At 41.6% G+C, this 21,488-nt stretch overlaps 1 protein-coding gene across 1 annotated transcript in view; it reads left to right on the top strand.

The window, feature by feature from the left end:
- The first annotated feature begins 1,289 nt into the window (after positions 1-1,289).
- LOC109890135 (zinc finger protein GLI1) overlaps positions 1,290-21,488 on the top strand; it is a 109,369-nt gene continuing 89,170 nt past the window's right edge. Inside the window, exon 1 of the mRNA XM_031824712.1 lies at positions 1,290-1,629. The gene's annotated coding sequence lies outside the window, so the exon portion shown is untranslated. The remainder of the gene's footprint in view (positions 1,630-21,488) is intronic.

Below are 21,488 nucleotides of genomic sequence, written 5' to 3'. Positions count from 1 at the left end.
TCTGTTTAGCAACAGATTTTCATGCGAACATTTAAAAAAAAATCCCAACAGAGATGTTTACATCAAATGGACCTGTTGCAGATACAAGGCTGTGTGTGATGACATAGTTCACATAAAAATAACTTTTGCAGTTAAATTCCCATGTACCGAATAAAGAATACAAATTAAATGGGTTTCCTTGTATTTTCAACTCTATTTGTCAATAACAACACAACGTGTGTTATATTCCAAATGTGCCCACTCTGGTCTTGACACATGTGCTATACCGAACAGCTGGCAAATACAGTGTGGGAGAATAGCCTACATGATGAGATTATTATGGATAAAATAGCGAGATTTTTTTTATCTGTCAAAAGGCAGCCAAGCATCGATCATCATTTTTCCAGATGAAGACCCTCAATATGTATTGGAAAGGAGCACCAATCACCGCGTGCTCATTCACAGCACATTGTGAAATCGATCATAATTGGTTTAATCTGTAGCCTAATAAACTGCATTCGTTCCCAAATGGGGAAACATATAATCGCGTAAAGTGCGCATAAAGGCATTTCCTTCGCTATTTCTCGCATAATTAATTTTACCGACACAAAAAGATACCATATAGCATTTGCTGTTTCCAACAGGCCTGGGGTGACATTTTTTTATCCGACATATTTAACTCGCACAAAAAGGTCGGCTGGAAACCTGGTTCTAGTTCAATATTATTGCAATGCGCCTTCAATCTTCACATGTATTGCGTTCCTAACCCACTGTATGCATTCCCTCCTAAAACGTGATGGTCTGACTCCATTCCAGGTTTTGCGGTGCACCTTGGAATCCAGTAAGGCGTAACATGCAGGAATCAGCATCCCTAGTGCCACACACGCTGCTGTTCAAGAAATAAAACGTTTTATACCTAAGCGTCAAATGAGACCCGTATCATTTTAAAACCACCATATCACCAAACAATTTAATAAACGGTTACAGATAGGTATAATATGGTTAATATGATAGTGAATTATGATTTTAATAGTCAGTAAAACAAATGAATATGTAAAAAAGAATATGTAATTGTACTATTATCTGTTTTACCATATGGTTTATTCTGTTCGCTTGCATTGCATGGTCTTTAGCTAGTGGAAGAAACTATTATTGCACTCCAAGCAGCCAGCATGGTCTTTCTTTTTTATAAGAAAAACAAAAAGTGAACTTCCTGTTTCGGGGTGGTCCACATACTTTGAGAAAGGAGGGAGGGAGGGAGTGGGGAGGAGAAGAGAGGTCTCGCATTCCACCATTGACTGTGCAACCAACTTCGGGTTTGCGGGAGTTTGGTTACCGAATATGGGGTTTGTTCAATGCTGTCCTGCACACTGATTTCAAGAATTACCTATAAAGAAAACGATGGAAAGAAGCTCCTAAAAATTGGACAAAGACATGAATTGAACACGGGAGGAATAGAAGAAAGAACTAAAGGATCATTCCTGCAGCTCCATCTGTATGTCTGCCAGAACGCAGAGAGAGGGAGCTTTATTGGAAATTCTTGAACCCCCAGCGGGACGCAAGAGATCTCACCCCCAAACTTCCAAAACTTCCAAAGTCTTGGGATCAAGTCAACAAACTGATGCAGACGTCTTCAACTTTTCATAGAAGGTATTGCCATGCTTAATCTATTCCGTCTCCATTCTACGGTACCAACATTCGTCGATATGAGTGGTTTTGGAAGGAAAAGGGGTGCTGAAGGTGTCTTTGTTGTTTGTTTCTATGCAAGTCTTATTTGGATTTCCCAGTCACGTAATGTCATGTTGACTATATATTTATGGCTATTGTCAGATTGCTGTCACCTCGGGTGAGGATGGTCTAATTGGGATACATTCAATCTAATAGGTGATGGTGGTGCGTGTGGTGTTTACAATTAATAAACAGAATTAATCAATGTTAGCCAAAATTCTGCAAATTCATTGTCTTTAGTTATTTAAGTTTATTGATTATAGGCTATTGCTGCCAGTGGAGCACATCTGAAATATCTTCAATGAATAGTACATTTCAATAGCCTACCTTATTTTAACTAGTGAAGAATGCCTATCATTTTTAACTGAGCATTGGACGTTCCCAACTCATCTCTCACTTCTTTTCTTGGCTTGTAATTCTTTCAAAGTGTTGATGGTTGAGAATAGCCTTTCAAGAGTCAATGCATGTTTTGGGATTTGTCTTTGCTTGAAGAGATTTTGCTTATCGTGCCTAAAAAAAATAACTAGAACATTTTGGAATTACACGTCTCACATGTCCCACCACTACCTCAACATATGCTAGTAGAGGTTTTGGTAGTCTATTCGGCCTGTGACACAGCCACACAGACTCAAAAGCCATCGGCCTGCACAGCTCCTCGCCATGTGTGTCCCAGAATTCCACAGAGGGGTTGTAGGGGCGCATGATAACAGCTGTTTCTCGTAACCTGAAATACTTGAGGTGCCAATATATTTTTCAAATGTCATCTGTCAGGACACCCACAGCCACAGCAAAACAACATAATTATTGACCAGATATGTAGGCCTATGACATAAGATCCAAGTCCTTTGGTGATCATGTTTTTTAAACTGTCTTTCTTTCTTTCTTTCTTGAGAAATGGCCAAAACCATAATATGAAATCACACATGAAGCTTGTTAATCTCAGTAATTACTCTTAAAATAGTTTTTAGGCGTTGATCTGCTAATATGTTCAGATTATGACCCTTAGACAACTTTAAACTAATATAGAGGGTTTGTCAATACTAGACTGACCTCAACAGGCAAACACCTTTGTATCCTTTATTGACAAGGAGGAGAGCCAGAAGACTGTTGTATGGCAATCAACACACTCCACAGCCACAATATCGCTCCACATCAACAAATAATGCCTGAATGTTTATCTGGTCTGGTCACACAGTCAGGGAAAACCTAACCTTGCGACCTGACAAAAAAAATCTCCTGGCTTTATGGGACAACATGGGACATATTGATGATGAAATGATGAAATGGAAAGGGATTGAGATTTAGAGCAGCAAGGAGAGGAAAAGAGAGGAGGAGAGGACCGAGGAGAAGAACAGAGAGGATGAGAGCGAGAGAGGAGAGGAGAAAATAGGAGAGGAGAGAGTTGCACTTGTCCCACTGTGGTCTGGTTGGTGTGAAAACCTCTGCAAAGGATCTTCCTCCTCCCCCTAGTCTTTGTCAGAGTGTGATGGGCCTGTGTTATGGTCCAAAAGGCTCCCCGCTAGGACAGGGCCTAAACAAATAAAGTATACAGGAAGTATCTCTCTTCCTCCTATATGGTGGCTACCTATCGGAGCAGTAAGATGACTTGTACTCTGTTTTATCACCAGCTAGCTGAAACGTCTGTTTTCTCATTTTACCCCAGAGTTGATCTATCCTATTTATATAACCAGGTGGCTCAGCTAAGAAGCGCATTCTTATTTAGATGATGTAATTGAGAGGCAATATTTGTATTACTGTATTATTATTCATCATTAAAGAAAACGGTTTGATCGTAAACATAGACTATAATGTTTTTAGAAACCTATTTATCATATACATACATATTGTGACTAACGGGTGAATGTTTTTGGAAACATAGGGAAGTGGTATTGAATTATGGTTGGAGTTTTCAACGAGGCGAGCTTTCAGCGGAGTTAGACACACTCCAGGGATTGTGTTAGTCTGGAAGTCCCTTTCCTACAAGAGAAGACCACACACAAATCAAAGTGAATACAAATCGAAAGTCCAGGTAAAGATGTAGAAGGAACCAGATTTTGGAAGCTGGCACTTAGCACACACTGGACCTCAGGCCAGACAAGACCATGGCAGACCACTGCCAGGCAGACCAGGCAAGCAGCAACAAGTGGTGTGTTTTTGTCCAGCAGATTCCATTTTAGTCCGCTAAAGCGTGGTACACGTCACGTGACTCGCAGCATTGGTAACATCCCCCCTCCCACATCTCCAAAAGAGAGAGAGAGAGAGAGAGAGAGAGACCACCCTCACTGGGATCAGAGGCCCTCAATCAGGCCCTTTCACACCCTGTGAACCTGAAACAATCCGGCTTTAATAGCAGCTGTCTTTCCCAGGCCCATGGACCTTTAGAGCGGCTGCAGCACTGCCATAGGCCCTCTCAGAGCAGAGCGGCTGCAGCTAGCCTAGTGCTGTGTGGTGCAGAGAGCCAGGGACTGGGACTGGGCTGTGGATGCACCAGGGGAGTCACACACACGTGCTAGCACATGATTCTCCATGCTCCGAGACCCCTCTCTTTCTTTCTTTATCCCCCTGCAACTCTTCCTTTCTCCCTTCATAATTGTGTCTCATTTTCTGTGAGGATTTTTCCTGTTCACTTCTCTCTTGCCGTGGTGTTTTGGCATTAAAGCGTGCCCGGTGGCAGTTGTTTCTCAGTCTGTTCCTCTCTTTCCACCTCTTTCTCTCGCTCTCGCTCCCTCCCTTTCTCCATCTCCTTGAATGCCTCCTGTCGATCAATTGAAAGTTGTTGTAGTTTTCTTTTGTTGCTCTAATGTAATAACCAAGTTATTGGTCACATTCCTTGAACGCCTACTGCGTACTAACTTAGTTATAAACTTCTTCCCCATAAAACCTTGATGAAAAAGCTAGTGTCCTTACTCTGCCTCAGAAGGAGGGGAGGAGTGGGGGAGAGAAAGAGAATAGAAGTGGCGGAGGAGCACTTGCTTTACTAAGTAGATGGTTGACACAAGAGGGCAAAGGCATTAGACATTTTGAAAGGTTGAATGGCATTAGCTGTGGATCACACAGAATGGAATGAGAAACGTCATAGTCATGGGAAATATCTGGAACATGGTTTGAGAAATTAAATTAAATGAACTTTCAATTAAAGACATTTAATTTACATATTCTCATCCCCCAAAATTGTATTTATTTAATGTTCATTTTTACCAGGCAAGTCAGTTGAGAACACAAAACCTTTCATCAATGCCTAATGATTGTGTCTCTCTAAGCATCTATTTCTATATCAGTTGTAACACAATCAACCTTAATGATTTCCAAGTAGTTAAGAGCAGAGGAAGCTCAAAGTGTGTGTGTCAGTGAGATGTGTATGTTCAGAGCCACACAAACGTGTGTGCGTACGTTTGTGTGCGTATGTTTGGCATGCACTTGTGTGTGTGTGAGTGTAGTAGCATGTGTCAACGGAATGTGTGGTGTAGTAGTTCGGGTTGAGAGAGAGGCAGAGAGATAGAGATAGGGGGAGAAAGAAGGAGGGAGAGAGAGACAGAGGGAGAGAGAGAGAGAGAGAGAGAGAGAGAGAGAGAGAGAGAGAGGGGACAATTGAATTAAAAGAGAGAGAGAGTACTGCTGCTCACAGTAACATGTGGAAAGGGGAAAGGGGGATACCTAGTCAGTTGTACAACTGAATGTCTTCAACTGAAATGTCTTCCGCATTTAACCCTCTGAATCAGAGAGATGCGGGGTTCTGCCTTAATCGACATCCACGTCTTCGGTGCCCGGGGGGGGGGGGGGGGGGGGACAGTGGACTGGATCCACCTCTTCTCTCTCTGATCCAACAGGCCTTTGAAAGAAGGTGGCGGGCAGGGAGAGACAAAGGGAGAGAGAGATGGAGAGAAAGAGAGAGGCTGCTAATTCCCATGTGGTTGATATTAAAAATAAAGCGGGTGGTAATAGGAACCAGGTGAGGGACACACACACACACACCCATGGGAGTCGTACGCCACGGTGATCCTAGCTAATTTCCCTGTTGTGTTAGCATAGCCCATCACAATGAGGTCCTAGGAACTGATCAGGGTTTACAGACTGGTACTGATCAGGATCAGTCAGTGGATTGTACCGGGGTCAGATAGAATAGGACTAAAGCAGAGTGAAACATTATGAAATGAAATGGCACTCAGTGGATGAAATGGAAGTCTATAGTGGAGTAAATGGTAGTCTAGTGAATTGGGGTTTGACAGCCTGCCAGGGCACAAGCTGAATGAAACATGTTCTATCTGTGTGTGATGAAAGAGAGAGGAGGTAGAGAGGAGGAGATAACTACACCTCTTTGGATTTATTTTCTTCAGATCACAACTTGCATTGTCCTGACTTTTGAATAATGGTTGGCTGAACAGGTTGAAGCCATAAATTGTCAACATCCTCCATCATCCAGTTGATGTTAATATGAAGGGCACATGCAAGACAGAGCTTCGTATCTGTACCGATTGTGTTCACTTTTGAGCTAAACAAGCATATCTAAATGATTGAATTGGAATATTTGTAAGTTAACAATAAGTCCTTATCCCTTCATATCTTGTACAGGTTATACCGCACTTGATTGAAAACATTGACGCGAAATACAATGAAGACATTCTATTTGGGGTTGCTGAGTTGCTGAGTGATCGCTTTATCTTTAAACTGTGTGTGTGTGTGTGTCTGTGTGCGTGCATATGTGTAAGTGCGTGCGCATGCAATCTGTGTGTGAGTTTGTGTGTTCTCTCATGAAATGCTGTTGATGACTCACACGGTATCGTTCTCCCTGCAGACAAAAAAGAGACGACGAGACAGTGTTTTTTATTTCCTTCTGTTGCAATGGCAACCATGCGCTTGGGTTCCGTCATCCGAGTGATTAGAACACTCTGAATTTTGAATGTTGATGTTCTCCCCTCTTCTCTTTCCTCTTCTCTTCCAGCTTTCTGTAAAAACTGAACAGATCGGAGAATCCTCCAGAAACAGATCACTAATCCAAATGCCCTCAGTAACATTTAACACGGGTCTATAAGACTGCTAAACTCAAGTCAATAGAGAAGTTCATACACAGTCACTTAATTTCCACAGCGTTTATGTGATAAGCTATTACATTTTTATTGCTGGAACAATTATTGCCGACTTCCAGTGGAACTGGAAGGAACGCAGACTTCCGCACACACACACGCACACACGCACGCACGCTCGCATACACACACACGCACGCTCGCGCACACACACACACGCATGCACGCACGCCCACACACACACACACTCTCTTCATAGCCTCGGCGGTTAGCACATTGCATGTGTCGATGGGCCTCCAACCCTCCACAACAAATCTACTATCACAGCTCCGAGATAATGATCCAGATCAGGGAGTGACTTGGCTGGCAGAGGTCCTGATTCCTGAACTGACAGCCCTGTTCTGTCCTCACCAGTCCCACTGACTACAGGAAGAAGATTCTCTGTCCTTTCTCTTCTGTGTGTGTGTGTGTGTGTGTGTGTGTGTGTGTGTGTCCTCTACCTCTGTCTCTGTCTGTTGCCCTCTCTCTCCTTATCTCTCTACCCTTTTTTTTACCTCTCTCTCTCTCGATCCTTCTCAGACTTTGTATCACTTTCATATGCATCTCCATTTACTTGTCGTTCATATTCTGTTTCGCTCTTTCGGTGACTAGTAGTAAAAATAGTAGCTTTAATATGTTTGTTGGGTTCAAAATATGTTGTTTTAATAGGTTGTTGGGTGCAAAGTCTCATGACCGCACACCTCTTAAATCAGATCAAATCAGCACACGTGGTCATAACGTTGTAAATGACACACACACACCTAGATAAGTTACCAGGTAGTTATAGATAGATTTATGTCAAAAGTAAAGTAAATCACTGAAGCTGGAGACTTATATTTCCCTCACTAACTTTAAGCATCAGCTGTCAGAGCAGCTTACTGTACCTGTACACAGCCCATCTGTAAATAGCACACCCAACTACCTCATCCATACTCATCCATACCTCATACATACTCACTACCTCACCCATATTGTTATTTATTTTTTTGCTCTTTTGCACACCAGTATCTCTACTTGCACATCATCATCTGCACATCTATCAATGCAGCGTTAATACTAAATTGTAATTAGTTTGCCACTATGGCCTATTTATGGCCTTACCTCCCTAACCTTACTACATTTGCACACACTGTACATAGATTTTCCTATTGCGTTATTGACTGTACGTTTGTTTATCCCATGTGTAATTCTCTGTGTTTTTTTTGTCGCATTGCTTTGCTTTATCTTGGCCATGTCACAGTTGTAAATGAGAACATGTTCTCAACTGGCCTACCTGGTTAAACATTTTTTTTAAAGGTGACACCCAAGACTAGAAACTGTACTTCACTAGTTGTAAGTAAAAGGACACACACATGACTAGATACTTTACTAGACGTAGATAGAGTGATAGGACACACACACATGACAACTAAATGCCACAAGCACAGTCACCCCAAAAAAGTTGTAGATAGAGTTATGGTCTATTCAGACAACCAGTGGCCATCGTTAGCAATGTCGGAAGTAAGGTGAGGCACAAACATGCAACTAAATGCCACAAGAACTATTACGTACCATCTCCAAGGGAAAAATAATTATTAAGAAAAAATACAAAAACATACAAAATAATGTATCTTTCTTCTCTCTGTGTTTTATACATTTACTTCAATTTGCAAGAGGCTAAATGTATCTCACCGGAGAAAGCATTCGAGAGAACGAAACAGTGCCCTTCTGTCTCAGTATGTGTACACAGTCTATCTGATGCTGTCTGGACAGAAATACTATGATATTGTTGCTGCCTGAGTGGTGCAGTGGTCTAAGGCACTGCACCTCAGTGCTAGAGGTGTCACTACAGACCCTGGTTTGATTCCAGGCTGTATCACAACAGGCCGTGATTTGGAGTCACATAGGGCGGCGCAAAATTGGCCCAGCGTCGTCCGGGTTGTAAATAAGAATTTGTTCTTAACTGACTTGCCTAGTTAAATAAAGATTAAATAATAAAAATAAATAATAATATTTGAATGCAAGGGAAGCCAGTGAACATCTGGCCTCCATTTATAAAAAATAATAATAGCCAATCAGCGTTGAGCTAAATTGAGTGAGCTCAGATGTGAATGGTCCTGGCACACCCCAAAAAAAGTGTTAAGGGAAGCCAGTTTGGATTTGGCTTCAGACCAAATGCCATTATTGACAGGAAAAAAAACTTGAATTGTTGTGCCTTGTTGTGTTGTTGTCCTCCGGTGGCTAGCTAGCTAGCTAAAACTGTCCCTTTCCTAAATTAGCCATGGATGGAGATAGGGATTTGGACTTGTGGTTTTACTTAATTCTCCGTACTGGCCAATAGTTATAAAGGGGATTCTGATCCAACCATAAATTCATACATTGTACTCCTGGCCTGAGAGGATAAAAGTTAAACGTGTAGCTAGATGTAGTATGCTAATGTTAACTAGCTGTTAATTATGTTAATTATGCTAATGTTAATTAATTGAAAAGTGAAAGACTAAAGTTACATACATGGGATGCTTTAGTGAATTTCAGAATGTCTGGAATAGAAAAGGCAGAAATAAAACAATTCAATAAACATTCGCAGCCAGTCATCCAAAACACAGCCCTATGCAGTCGTTAAATTCCTATAGAAGGTGGCAAAGGCTGAAGATGTGTGTTCAACAGGCAGACAAGTTTCAGACCATTGAAATGCATTCAAATCATGCCCATGAAAGGAAGTTAGGCTAATGAGCAAATATTTTTGCATCACCGTGCTTGACTATCGTGTAGATCATGTAACTGTTTGTTACATGCAATATGTTTTGTGGACTTCACCGAACAGATGTTGTTCTCCGGTTTTGTAATGAAACAAATGTGTGGTTGAATTTATTCTGCCACCGTGTCTTCTTATTGCCTCGGCCTTCGGCCTATTTGTCACAGTGTCAAAGCATGTGTACTAACAGGTTATAGAGCAAAAAAACGTAATTATTATTAACACATAGGTTGTAATATGGATTTTTTTCTGGATTGGCTTCCCAGGGTGATTATACCCACACGTTGCTACTGCTGAGAAGAGCACTCAGTATGAAACCATGTCCAGAAGATTCCTACTATTTACTAAAAGTGTCTTTTAGAGAACTCTAGAACGGACTTTATAGAACAGACTACAACTGATTGTAGAGTGATTAGAATTAGAACTGACTCTAGAACTGACTTTATAGAACAGACTACAACTGATTCTAGAGTGATTAGAATTAGAACTGACGTTATAGAGCAGACTACAACTGATTCTAGAGTGATTAGAATTAGAACTGACTCTAGAACTGACTTTATAGAGCAGACTACATCTGATTCTAGAGTGATTAGAATTAGAACTGACTCTAGAACTGACTTTATAGAGCAGACTACATCTGATTCTAGAGTGATTAGAATTAGAACTGACTCTAGAACTGACATTATAGAGCAGACTACATCTGATTCTAGAGTGATTAGAATTAGAACTGACTCTAGAACTGACTTTATAGAGCAGACTACATCTGATTCTAGAGTGATTAGAATTAGAACTGACTCTAGAACTGACTTTATAGAGCAGACTACATCTGATTCTAGAGTGATTAGAATTAGAACTGACTCTAGAACTGACTTTATAGAGCAGACTACATCTGATTCTAGAGTGATTAGAATTAGAACTGACTGTAGAGTTCTAAACTGTTAATTGTACACAGTGCTTTGATGTGACAGGAGGAGATTTACACCTCTCTATCTGTCTGACATACCTTCTAAACGAAGGAACTTCTGAAGATTACAAATATTTACAAAAAATACAAAATCTGTATGATTTTATGATTTTCAGAATTAAACGTTTAACAACAAGCAAGGTCCAGGTGATTGTGTTTAGTTATAGATTTACTATTTTAGCGATATTTGTATTCAGACATAATTTTAAGATAAACCAAAACCGGATACACAACACAACAGCAAACACAATAAAGCCCTCATTGTAATTTTTGGGGGGATTAAATAGACTGAAAGAAGTTGAATAAGTTGTTTGCTCTTTCAAGCTACATCTGTGCTTTGTATTACGTTTCTGTTTACTCATGTTGTATACAAACCGGTAAATGAAACTAGTAAATTAATGTATAAAGGAATAGTTAACTTCCTCTTTGAAAAAAATATTAAACATTGAGACAGACAACTGTTAGTAGTTTTTAAGGGGGGGGGGAAACTATATGGAAGTTACATTTACCCCTTTTGCTCTTAACGCGTCTACCAACGTACATTCAAATCTTTATCTAACACGTTATGTGGCAAAAGCCGAACAATACAAGTCTCTCACACACACACACACAGCTAGCTACAGACACACTGATGACACACACACGTAGCTAGCTATACACCAATACCAATACTGTTTCTGTTCATTCAATGCAACTCACAAGACAAACCCAATTAAGCTTAGAAAAATAATATTGTTGGCAGGAACTGAGAAAGAGTTCTGTTTCATTACCGCTGGGATTCTCTCTCTGATAACGACGGAACCAAATAGAGTGAAAGTGAGATCATTTTAGGGGGGGAAAGGAGAGAGAGGAGAGATAGAAAGAGAGGGAGAGGGAGTGAGAAAGAGAGTGCATTTTAGAGAAAGGGAGTAGGAGAAAGAGAAGGAGAGAGGAAAAGCAGAGAGAACGGGAGAGGGGGGAGCTAGAGACGCAGATTGTTTTAAATCCACAGTGAGTCAAGCTTTCAAATTTATGCCCATAGGCTGCTTCTTGGGTGGGCTGCAGGCAGCAGCGGGGAGAGGCTGGAGTAGGAAAGCAGGGGAAGGGAAAGTTGCCGACTGATTCCAGACTACTCAGCTTCAGCTTTCCTGCTGGAACACATTTTACATCTCAACAGTCCTGGTCTGACTGGCAGCCCACCTCTGCTTTCTCCCCCCTCTCTCTCTGTCTCTCTCTGTCTCTCTCTCTCTGTCTCTCTCTCTCTGTCTGTCTCTCTCTCTCTCTCTCTCTCTCTCTCTCTCTCTCTCTCTCTGTCTGTCTGTCTGTCTGTCTGTCTGTCTGTCTGTCTGTCTGTCTGTCTGTCTGTCTGTCTGTCTGTCTGTCTGTCTGTCTGTCTGTCTGTCTGTCTGTCTGTCTGTCTGTCTGTGTGTGCGTGTCATTTCACTTAGTATACCCTCTTCTCAGCGAGGTAGAAGTTTGGCAAATCATGTAGTTTCTTTGACCATTGGATGAACTACTTGCTTTCACTTTATGGAAAAGAACATAGTTATTATGTAAACACATGTTATTTGGAATGGAGAGCATATTTCAAGAGGACACACACCGTCAGTACGCAGGCACGTACGCACTCACGCACACACACTCTTCCTCATTCCTTTTCTGCATGAGTTAACAAGAACACACTCCAGCCTTGAATAACATTATAGGGACAATCTGTAGTTGCTACATACATTTTTGGATTTATAAATGAATGATATGTACCCATTGATTCTTGAAGAATATAACTTAGAAATGCGTTATGGATTAGTTCAACTGTCGTACCCCACCAGAACTCAAAATACAAGCTTATTTTACGCCAATGTTTGTAAACAAAGTACACTACCGTTCAAAAGTTGGTCACTTTTTTAAAGAAAAGCACATTTTTCAAATTTATCATAAATATAGTGTAGACATTGTTAATGTTGTAAATGACTATTGTAGTTGGAAACGGCTGATTTTTTATGGAATATCTACATAGTAGGCGTATAGAGGCCCATTATCAGCAACAATCACTCCTGTGTTCCAATGGCACGTTGTGTTAGCTCATCCAATTTTATCATTTTAAAAGGCTAATTGATCATTTGAAAACCCTTTTGCAATTATGTTAGCACATTAAAGAAGCAATAAAACTGGCCTTCTTTAGACTAGTTCATTATCTGGAGCATCAGCATTTGTGGATTGGATTACAGACTCAAAATGGCCAGAAACAAAGAACTTTATTCTGACACTTGTCAGGCTACTCTTGTTCTGAGAAATGAAGGCTATTCCATGCAAGAAATTGCCAAGAAACTGAAGATCTAGTACAACGCTGTGTACTACTCCCTTCACAGAACAGCGCAAACCAGAATAGAAAGAGGAGTGGGAGGCCCCGGTGCTGTGCTAACATAATTGCAAACTGGTTTTCTAATGATCAATTAGCCTTTTAAAATGATAAACTTGGATTGGCTAACACAACGTGCCATTGGAACACAGGAGTGATGGTTGCTGATAATGGGCCTCTGTACGCCTATGTAGATAATCCATGAAAAAATCTGCCATTTCCAGCTACAATAGACATTTACAACATTAACAACATCTACACTGTATTTCTGATCAAAAAAGTCAAACATTTTCGGGGGGAAGGGGGGTGCCGCTTTTTTTCTCCTTCATCTTGAGCACCCCCCCCCCTCCCCCCAGGTCTGTGCCTGTGGTCTGTGGTCTTAACCTAAAGGAAATACTATTTCAGAGACAATACTAACATTAAGACTAAAGGGATGGGTAAAAAACAAGCTCCATGGAGGAGTAGAATGAAAGAAAGAGCGAGAGAGAGATAGAGCAAGAAAGAGAGAGAGAGAGAGAGAGAGAGAGAGAGAGAGAGGGAGTAAGAAAGAGAGAGAGAGAGACAGACAGAGAGAGAGAGAGAGAGAGAGAGAGAGAGACAGAGAGAGACAGAGACAGAGACAGAGAGAAAAAAATCCTCCAATCAGGCCTTGGATCAGATAAGAAGTAATTCTGCCTCATGGGTTTCATGCCAGTATCCCAATGTTTGTTTTGTACAGCATGAGAAAGATCAGGCTCGCCTGCTCAACTCAAAATCGGCCTGTCAAATGTTTTTAAAAAATGTAATCGATTGCTTTGATTAATCATGATTAATCGCAATTTCAGAATTTGATCACATTGTGCTGTAATTCCCGATTTTTGTATATATAAAATATTGACGTCTTGATCTTGTCCAAAGTAACGGTTAGCAAAATCAGGTAAAATATTAAAGCACACTTTCTTTAACCTCAATGTCAACTTGTTTTGACATGGTTGTTCTTCACTGTAGAGATGACACATTTTGGATGTTTACAGGGTACTTAGAACACTTCCAGACAATGTTATTAATCAAACGCATTTACACATTTTCAAAATACATTAAAAATCCCTTTTAGGCCTGTCTATTAAATGTAACAAAAACCAATGGACGGCTAACAATAACAGAAGATACAAATAGCTAGCTAGGATGAAATGGAAGGCTAGCTATCGCCTATCTGTCTGTAAACAATTGTTGGAAAAATTACTTGTGTCACAAAGCAGATGTCCTAACCGCCTTGCCAAAACTATAGTTTGTCAACAAGAAATTTGTGTGGAGTGGTTGAAAAACGACTTTGAATGACTCCAAACTAAGTGTATGTACACTTCTGACTTCAACTGTATGTGTATCTTATAAGCACGTACTCACAATGTCTGGATGTAGCTTTTCTATCTTCCAAGCTGGGTGTGCTAGGTATATTGGATAGCATAGCATAGAGGGCTAGTTAACCAGCTAGCTTAAAATGCGATTTTCACACGTCTTTTGTAAGGGTTTCTCCCTCAATGTGCTCTCTTTATTTCTCTCTCTCTCTCTCTCCACCTCCACATTGGTTGCTCTATTTCTATATGAGCTGGGCAATGTTAACTCACTCAGCAACAAACAAATTATGAAATTATGTTTTCCTTTCAAGATTTAGAAAGGATGGTCCAAAACGACGGTCCAGAGTGAAATGGCTCTACTGTCTAATGATGTCATTGGAATGAAATGGTGAAAAACCGTGTAGTACAATCATTTCCATTCGATATCCTGACTAACAGCTAAAATAGATGTTCTTGTGTAGAATAGATTTCTGAGTAATCTCAGTTTCTGCATTCTCTTACATTGAAGGGCCATGTTTCATGTTCTCTGTTCCCTCTCTGCACACCAACCTATGGGCCCTGGAGACCATTTTACTAGCCCTGTGTTGTTGGTTATCGGCTAGCATGAAGTGGAGAACCTTTTCTAGTAATTAATGGCCACAATTATGCAATGGATGCAATGGAGGAGGAGAAGAGGGGTCTCGGGGGTCTGCTCTCTACTCTGCAATGAATACCAGATGCCTCCCTGCCTGGCCCGGGTCTGGTCTCTCAAGAGTTCAATTGTTCTCAAACACTTACAGTGGGGTCAACCTGTATACCATGGCTGTTTCCCAAATGGAACCCTATTCTCTACAGTGCACTACATTTGTCCAGAACTCCAATGGTCCTGGTCAAAGTAGTGCACTACATAGGGATTAGGAAGCCATTTGGGATGCAAGCCAAGCCCTCGGTAGCCCAGTCCACCCCAGTCAATCTATCCCCCAGAGGCCTACGACAGTAAATAATAACCACCCCTTAATGGTTTACAAGTCTTTCAATAACCATAATACCCTCATGTTGAATTACCTCACAGAGATGTAGACAGACAGGCTTGGCCGTGCTGGCGCAGGAGGGTGAAATATGTGCCGGGGTTGCTGTGCTTTGACAAAGATGGTAGTTGAACTAAGGCCTTGAACAAATATTGAAGTGAAACATTTTTAAATGTCTCTCTCTCCAGTTTTCACCACTTCTCATGGCACTTGTTTCAGTGTAGTGTGTCTGTCAGCGTATGTTGTGGTGAAACCAACGTCTTAACTTCAGATTATTCATTCATTCAGCTGAGCCAGTGGATTCAAACAGCAATGAAGTCATCATAGTTGGTTGTCCAAAGTAACGGTTAGCGAAATCAGGTCAATTGTTAAAGCACACTTTCTTTAACCTCAATGTCAACTTGTTTTGACATGGTTGTTCTTCACTGTAGAGATGACACATTTTGGATGTTTACAGGGTACTTAGAACACTTCCAGACAATGTTATTAATCAAACGCATTTACACATTTTCAAAATACATAAAAAATCCCTTTTTAGGCCTGTCTATTAAATGTAACTGGTTCTGGTGTAGTGCCTTACTGAAGGAGAAAAAAAAACTTGTTTAAGTGCGGGAATTTAAAGAGTGTCAAGTTATTGGACTGCAGCCGATAGGAATGTGACGGCCCAAGTCAACCGTGATGCAATAGCCTGAAGACAAATCATTGGCAGAACACATCAATGAATGCCACACAACAACCTCAATAGCAAAATGTGTCTTCAGTAAACAGCACATGCCTCTTCAGTACATACAGGGCATTAAAAGAGACACGGCAGCTAGTTTGACTAAATTAGAGAGTGAGTCTGGCCTTTTGGGGACCGGGTCCTTTTTGACCACACACCAAGCTCCGCAGGTCTCCTCTCAGGGTATAAGATTCATCACCTGCATGTTGTGGTTGGCTGGAGACTGATGCGATGGGGTATGAAGGAGCAGTAGGTTTCACACCACTGACTGGCTAGAGACAGCGACTGTCTCGCTACTGTGTGCATGTTATTACTGGAGCGAGAACTTTTACCAGGTCTACAGTCATCACTTGCTATTTTGGTTGACTAATTTGTGCTAAATCTCTTAGTAAGTCTCCAAACCTAACAATTTTTTTGTTATTTTGTTTACTAAATTATCTAAGAATTTTTTTTTTTATGAAAACAAAATGTATGGTAACATTGAAAAGAAATGGAGGGAAATTGGAATTTCAGTTTCCTTCCTGAACTGCCTGAAGTGAAATGTAGTTTAGGAAGTTCAATCAGGAAGGCTGGTCTGAATGGCTCACCCATTTTTTAAATGAGAAATCTCATATAATTCACATTGCTTCCTAGGACGTTCCTCACTCATCAGCATAGAAAGTATTTACACTGAGTGTACACAATATTAGTAACACCTGCTCTTTCCATGACATAGACTGACCAGGTGAATCCAGATGGAAGCTATGATCCCTTATTGATGCCACTTGTTAAATCCACGTCAATCAGTGTAGATGAAGGGGAGGAGACAGGTTGAATAAGGATGTTTAAGCCTCTAGACAATTGAGACATGGATTGTGTACTGTATGTGTGCCATTCAGAGGGTGAATGGGCAAGACAGAAGATTTAAGTGCCTTTGAACGGGGTATTATAGTAGGTGCCAGGCGCACTGGTTTGAGTGTGTCAAGAACTTCTACGCTGCTGGGTTTTTCACGCTCAACAGTTTCCCGTGTTTATCAAGAATGGTCAACCACCCAAAGGACATCCAGCCAACTTGACACAACTGTGGGAAGCATTGTAGTCAACATAGGCCAGCATCCCTGTGGAACGCCTTCAACACCTTGAAGAGATAGAGTCCATGCCATTGAGACTGTTCTGAGGGCAAAAGGGGGTGCAAGTCAATATTAGGGCTCGATTCCAGCTGCCCAGCATAGGGCAACCTGTTATCAGCATCTGGCTCTGAAGAGCATTCCTCAGAGACGAGGTCTACCACAAACTATTTAATTATATTCCATATTGTATTCTGTATCTGTTGTCATTCAGTTAACCCTGTACTCGATTTAAATGGAGTTGACCCTGTCATTCTAGTCTCCTCAGACCCTTAGTGTGATGACCTGTGGCTGCGCTCTGCTTGAAGCTAATTTTGGAAAGACAGTGTAACTGTCCTTCCCTCTGCAGCTGTTGTTACAACCTCCCTCCCAACCTGTCATCTTCTCCTCTCCTGGAGACTCCCCCGCTCTTTTCCTCCTTCTCTCCTTCCTCTACCTCTCCAAGGGGACAGGAGGAGTGCACCTGCCATTGGAGGAGCGGGGGAGTGTGAGAGAAAGAGAGAAAGTAAAAGAGGAAAGGAAAGGAAGGAAGGAAGGAAGGAAGGAAGGAAGGAAGGAAGGAAGGAAGGAAGGAAGGAAGGAAGGAAGGAAGGAAGGAAGGAAGGAAGGAAGGAAGGAAGGAAGGAAGGAAGGAAGGAAGGAAGGAAGGAAGGAAGGAAGGAAGGAAGGAAGGAAGGAATGGAAACTGGTGGGGGGGAGAGAAAAGGAGAGGAGGGAAATTATCCCAGTTAGTCAAATCAAATCAAACTTTATTTTTATTTGTCACATGCGCCGTGTACAACATGTGGACCTTACCGTGAAATGCTTACGTACAAGCCCTTATATATATATTACAACCAACAGTATGTGTGTGAGCATAGCCTGTGACAGTGTGTTGAAGCTCAGTTAGTGTGTGTGTGAGCATAGCCTGTGACAGTGTGTTGAAGCTCAGTTAGTGTGTGTGTGTGTGTGTGTGTGTGTGTGTGTGTGTGTGTGTGTGTGTGTGTGTGTGTGTGTGTGTGTGTGTGTGTGTGTGTGTGTGTGTGTGTGTGTGTGTGTGTGTGTGTGTTGAAGCTCAGTTAGTGTGTGTGCGTGTGCGTGTCTGTGTAAGGGGAGTGGAAGGGTGCGAGAGAGACAGTGAAAGGGAAAGTGTGTGTATGTGTGTGGGAGGCTGTGAGATTGTGTTGTGGCCCTGTGATGCAGGTCTCTCTCTTAGTGTTGGCCTGTTGTGTAGATCCCAGTCTCCTGCTGGGCGTTTACACCCTGCTCACCCTGCCTGGCTTTAATACAACAGGGTCAAAACAAGACCTCTGCTACGCTCCACTGTGCTCGGCCCTGCTCTGCTTCTCATAGGCAAGTTCCCAAGTTCTTCTGGGTTCCCATCTCTTTTCATGTCTTCTGTGCAATGCAAATATCTTCCCAGAGTAGGAGTTTGTACCAATGTTGCTTGTCGAATAGTAGATTCAGGACGTTTTCACAGAAGAGTTCACTCTGAGAGATGAAGAAAGATTCTTATCTGTGTTGTATCTTGAGTCTATTGTTCTTTATAGTTGATAAAGGTGTGTGTGTGTTGGGGATTTGCATGTTGATTCCCGTCACACCTGAACAAACACTGCGAGGCTACCTGAGACCCCCATGTATGGCCCGCCAGGTAACAGACCCATATTGACATTCTATCTTACAATCTCAGATGCTTCCTTCCCTACATGAGGGAAGCTCTGGCACCTATCCACTCAGTCTTGTGGGGTTGCAAACATGAACAGGGATGCAGTTACTGCACTTCCTGAATTGACTGAATGGAAAACTGAATTGACCCAAACCCTGACCCACATGGGGCCGCAAGTGCTCTATAGCGGATGACAGTGCACTTGCCGGGGCAGGAACTGTGGGACTGCGGGCCGGGACCCCGGGTCCTGTTTCCCAGGGTTTTGATCTGAGCTGAGTGTTTCCACAGCCCGAGTAGCAGGTTCAGTCCACTTGTCTAGTTCACTTGTCTTGTTTTGTCCACTTTGGATGGACAGTTGCTCCAATGTGGCACATTTATAATCATTTATGGACCCTAATTATTTGTCCCTTTCCTTTCCACCAGGCCCTAATTTAGTGAAAATTATCTGCTTTGGTTTGATTTGGTGAAAGTTAAGCATTGACAAAGACCACACATGTTTTTTAAAAGAGCATCATGTAATTAAATTAATATATATATTAATATATTAATATTGCTCCCGACTGGCGCAGGGGTCTAAAAAACTGCATCTCAGTGCTAGAGGGGTCACTACAGACACACTGGTTCAAATCCAGGCTGGATCACAACCGGCCATGATTGGGAGACCCAAAGGCACAATTGGCCCAGCATTGTCCGGGTTTGGCCGGTGTAGGCCGTTATTGTAAATAACAATCTATTCATAACTGATTTGCCTAGTTAAATCAAATTAAAAGTTGCGTTCATCTCTTGGTGTTGCTGTCATTTTCATTTGTTTGTAAGGCTCTTATATGGGATCAATATCATGCCAAATGTATTCACAAATGTAAATCACCAATCCACAAAGGTAAATCACTTTTCACAAATGTAAATCACCAATCCACAAATGTGAATCACTTTCCACAAATGTAAATCACTTTCCACGAATGTAAATCGCTATCCAAAAATGCAATTCACTATCCACAAACACCTTTTGATTTGTATCTGTAAATCGATATATTGCATTATAATTTATTTATAACTGCAGATATGCAGGTCATTTCCAAAGGCCTTAAGGAAAATGACTGCCATGAAGACAAATAGTTCTCACACATAGAAAGCGTTTTGTAGCCGTAGAAGAAAAGTTTATCCCAATGATGCTGTTGACCCGGACCACTGGTTGCTGTGGAAAAGGAGGAGGTCAAAGGGGGTGAGTGTAACCGGTGTGAAATGCATAGCTAGTTAGCGGTGCGCGCTAATAGCGGTGTGAAATGCATAGCTAGTTAGCGGTGCGCGCTAATAGCGCTTCAATCGGTGACATCACTCGCTCTGAGACCTTGAAGTAGCCTTGCTCTGCATTGGTCGCAGCGATGGGTAACGATGCTTCGAGGGTAACTATTGTTAATGTTTGCAGAGGGTCCCTAGTTCAAGCCCAGATTGGGGCGAGGAGAGGGATGGAAGCAATACTGTTACAAAGTCTGATCCCATATCCTAGCCTTCCCCTCTACCTTTTATATGCCTCTCCTGGGGAAACGGTTAGAGGCCTCAGGAATACTTATGTCTCCTTAATGCTCATCGTCTGTGCAACATGAGACAGCGGATGGTTTATAACCACTTACAATGTATGACATATCCTTCACATTTAGTGGTGCTATCACACTGGCCAGCTAATTCAACTATTTGGGTGATGAATGGGTGTAGACCGCAATAGTGTTGCAAATATAGAGTAATCTAGGGATATGGTTTCGATTATTTATGTTGGACATACTATGGTTGTACGTATGGTTAACATATTATGGTTACCGTACTATAATGTCTGCAGCCTTGAAAGGCAGGCATCAACGTGGTCGAACTAGAGGCTGCCATCAATTTATAGAAATCACTTTCTATGGGTACAAACCTTTTTTTCTATGAATGCAAATCGCTTTCTACGCGTGAGAACTTTTCTTCTACGCATGATAACTTTTTGTCTCTTTCTTGTTGTCAAATGTCAGGTGACCTAAGCACTTCCAAATATGGAGGTGCAGGTTTTCCCTATCTGTCATGTTTGCGCATTTCTCTCCTATGTGCAAATCTTTATGGCAGTCATTTTACTTAAGCCCTTGGAAATGACCTGCATATCAGTAGTTATAAAAAAAATCTTCCGCAATATGTAGATTTACTAGTACAAATCAAAAGGTGTTTGTTTGGGGATAGTGAATTGCATTTGTGGCTAGCGATTTACATTTGTGAAAAGTGATTTACATCTGTGGATTGGTGATTTACATTTGTGGAAAGTGATTTACATTTGTGGATTGGTGGTTTACATTTGTGAATACATTTGGCATGATATTGATCCCATACTCTTAAGCTGAGTTAAGTCATCATATGAAGGAAATATCTCTCATGTAAGCACATGCCCTCTCATGTAGTTAAAAGGTATTTATCGATGGTTGTCTCTCACCGCAGCTGTAAAAGAGAGATCTGCTCAGCGCATGTGCCGTGTGTGACTGGGTGTTTGGGGAGGGGGGATGTTGTGCAATAAAAAGGACGTTTGTTCATTACTGGCAGAGATCTGAGGTCCAGGTCCTCAGGGAGAGGGCTCAGCCAAGGGTAGGTCATCGTTAGGTTCCGTAGTGTACTGGACTCCTCCTTGGGTTAAAGGGTCATGGACTCGATGTCCAGCTAAACCTAGGGTATGGAAAAGTGTGTATGTGTGGGGGGGGGGGGGGGTCATTTACTACATTTCTACACAATTTAAATACTCTAAAATTATAATTGGAGAACAGCAAAAACGAAACAAAAATGACCCCAGCCATTAATTATCACCGCAATATTAGGTTTAAATGTCTGTGGAATGGCACATACAATGTCAACCACT

This window comes from Oncorhynchus kisutch, linkage group LG5, assembly GCF_002021735.2.
Source record: "Oncorhynchus kisutch isolate 150728-3 linkage group LG5, Okis_V2, whole genome shotgun sequence".
Taxonomy (NCBI): Eukaryota; Metazoa; Chordata; class Actinopteri; order Salmoniformes; family Salmonidae; genus Oncorhynchus; species Oncorhynchus kisutch.
This window is presented reverse-complemented; position numbering and strand designations above follow the sequence as displayed.